Here is a 3,418-nt window from a genome sequence, read left to right as displayed (position 1 = left end):
TTAATAGAGTCGTTCGAGTTGACGACATTTTGCTTTTATGGACCGGAGTTCAGGAGTAAACCAAGGGGCAGAGTGAGTAAAGTTAACAGATCGTAACAGAACATAACTGACATGCATTTGTAAAGTTCCTACTTATTTTTAAGGTTGTTTTTTTATGTAATTGATGTTCATATGACCAGATAAACTGATTTCTATGTCCTATTTATTAGGTTCCTGGAATACAAGGCAGGGCAACAGAGTGATGTCACACAGCCAACAATATCGTTATTTACACAGAAAGTCCAACTCTACAGCCCACAATCGCCAAGGCAGCAAGCCATCAGTGAAGCCATTGTTCAAGATTTGATCATTGGATGTTGTCTGCCCCTCTCACTCGTGGAAAATGGGCACTTTAAACACTTTCTTGAAGTCCTGGACAGTAAATACACACCAATCTCTAGAAAAACAGTTTCTGAGAGACAAATTCCAGAATTGGTCAGGAAAGTCAAGGAAACTGTCTTGGAGAAACTGAAGACCCAGCGGTCTGTGTCATTAACAACTGACCTCTGGTCTGATCGCAGGCTACGCTCCTTTCTCGAGGTGACTGCCCACGTGTGCTACAAATCAAAGAATTTCTATGCACTTGAATCCTACTTACTAGACTGTGGGCGTTTTACAGGGAGGCATAGTGGAGAGCATATTGTGTCTGCCTTTGAGGAGATCACTGAGGAATATGGTATTTGTGACAAAATTAGCTATATCATAACAGACAATGCCGCCAATATGAAATGTGCTTTCAAAGTACACATGCCCCAACAGCAATCTGATGACAGTGACAGTGAAGAGGATAATTTAGATGACGAGCACTTGTGGGAGGACATTAATTCAGAGGAAGACATTGACTTACCATGGTCATCTGGCGAACGTCTTTCCTGCTTTGCACACTCTCTCCAGTTAGTTGTGCATGATGGTATGAAGGAGGTCAAGACCATTTCTCGCACCATAACAAAAACATCAAAGTTTGCAACCCTTTTACATAGCAGCTCGCAATTTAAAGATAAGTTTGAGGCTGCATTTGGCACCAATAAAAGTGTTCCAGCTGCAAACGCAACACGTTGGAACAATACATTTAAACAAGTACAGGCCCTTACAACTCTAGAACACAAATCACTCAGTGAAATGTGCAGCAAAGACTACGAGGATGTGGTGTTCAGTGTTAAAGGAGCTATGTGCAGTCCTTTCTCCTTTTGCTGAAGCAACAGAGCTGACCCAAGGATAAACATCAGTGACTATTAGTATGGTGGTTCCAACTGTGCTGGACTTGAACACACACCTCCTCAAGATGGAGGAGACCCGAATCCAATGTGGGCCATTGGTCAGAGCCCTCCAGGAGTCTCTGGTGAAAAGATTTTCTGGAATCTTTACAAAAACAAACATGGCCAAAGACAGTGGAAGAGAGGAACCTTTAAACCTCGATGTGTATTTCTTTGCTACCATCCTTGATCCACAGTTTGGCTTAAGCTGGGTGGATTTAGATGTTACCAATGGCGGAAAGGCAGCATCAGTGAAGAAGTTCAGAGATGAACTGAAGAAGACACTGACAGGTTGGTGTGGCATCACTAGACGGAAATTTAGATTTTATGGGATTTTAGTTCCAATAGGTTGCTCAACAACGCCACTCTGGGAATTTCACCCAGAGAATATTACCTCCTGTCTGAGGCACACAGGTTCAGTTGTGCGAAAATTTAAAACATCTGAGGCAGTTCACAATTATAAAAGAAGTTTTATTAAATTCTCCTAAAAAATGTTCATTTTAAAACGAATTAGTCCTTTTAAGAAGGACACCGAATCAAAATAAATAAAAGAAAGTAAAAAAACTGCAGCAGCTGAGGTTACCGGCCGGAGGGGGCGCTATGGGACGACATCCACCAAGCACCGCAAACCAAAACAACCCATTAACACCAGACACAGTGAGACAACCCAAACTCAAGAATCACAGCACGCAAACGGGGGAGACGCCGTCACCACACCAACACCGGACCTCAGGAGCTGCAAACAGAAACAAAACAAACAGTTAAATAAAAACGAGAATATCAGCCCGGGCTAAATAAAGAAAAACAAGGGAACAAAATAAGAAATAGAAATCAGACAAAACAAATTAAAACATCAGGACCCGGTGTGGCCCTCTTGTCACGCCACAGCGGGAGATGAGATGGGCGCCGCTGCCACGCCCCAAACGCTTCAATGCAGGCGGATACAGCACCACAGTCAAACCTCAAAAACAGTGGCGTACAACATCCGGGAGATGAACGTAGATAAAAGCAGAGCAAATCGGCACAAATCCGGGAAACGCACACCGACAGAGCAGCAATGGTCCAACTGTGGGGACTATAAAAGGATTAGTCACTAAAATTAAAAGAAACCGGAGCTTAAATGAGTGTTAATCTCTTACCTGCCGATCCACAAACACGCGCACACACACACACTCGCAGACCAAGGAAGAGGAGGGTAGCGCTGAGGCGGTTTTACCTATAATCACACTTTAATTGAGATTTTCTGACCACGATCGGCTAAAATACAGAGAGGGAGAAAACCTACCACCAGCCAGCGATTTGTTGCTTTCCGCTGCCAGAGTCCACCAGACGCAAACCACACAGTGGGAAAACAAAGACGACACATCCTGAATGAGCGTTCAGCTCCCTTATATACACCACGCCCCTCCCCAGAACCGGAACTCCTCACCTGGAAACTATTTGTGGAATTACTATACCACTACATTGGTATACATTTTTCTTTGCTGAAAAAAAAGTGTTATTTGCAAAATTATAAATCTTAAAATGTTTCAAATTCGTAGCACATAAAGCCTTAACAAATCCTAAAGTGGAATTCATAGTCTGCATTTCATCTGTTTACTTTTGTCATAAACATTATTTTGTACACTCAAAGTTCTTGAAATCTAACACAGTCATTGTGTTTGTGTTTTTCAGACATGTTGATCCTTGGGGTGGAGAACATGATGGACAGTACAAATGACAAGTGCTCAGAAGCCATGAATGTGGATCCAGCCAGTGATTCGCCACCAACCAAATGCCCTCATCTTCTGTCACGCTACAAGGCACATAAGAAGCACAGCTCCTCTGTCCAGGATTCAAGTATTGCAACCCAATTAACCAAATACTTCAATGATATTAAAGACTGTGACAGTGACAATGCTCTTGCCTTCTGGGGAGAAAACCAGTCCAAATATCCTCAACTGCACAATTTGGCTTTGAAAGTGCTATCAGTCACTGCCTCCTCTGCACCAGTGGAAAGGGTTTTTAGTCGAGGAGGCATCGTAATGAGACCCCATCATCAACGGTTAGGTGCAAAAATGCTGCAGTCTCTAATCTTTCTGAAGTGCAATGAAACCTTACTTTAAACTAATTTCCATGTAACCTTT

General features: G+C 42.8%; 1 long non-coding RNA gene across 1 annotated transcript; it reads right to left on the bottom strand.

The window, feature by feature from the left end:
* Positions 1-1,753: 1,753 nt before the first annotated feature.
* On the bottom strand, positions 1,754-2,726 carry LOC112449775. The gene is made up of 3 exons (XR_003038310.2): positions 2,578-2,726; positions 2,432-2,508; positions 1,754-2,367 (listed from the first exon to the last, which is right to left on the bottom strand). It is a non-coding gene; the product is annotated as an uncharacterized LOC112449775 (long non-coding RNA).
* Between the last annotated feature and the right edge of the window lie 692 nt (positions 2,727-3,418).

Source organism: Kryptolebias marmoratus, linkage group LG20, assembly GCF_001649575.2.
Source record: "Kryptolebias marmoratus isolate JLee-2015 linkage group LG20, ASM164957v2, whole genome shotgun sequence".
NCBI lineage: Eukaryota > Metazoa > Chordata > Actinopteri > Cyprinodontiformes > Rivulidae > Kryptolebias > Kryptolebias marmoratus.
This window is presented reverse-complemented; position numbering and strand designations above follow the sequence as displayed.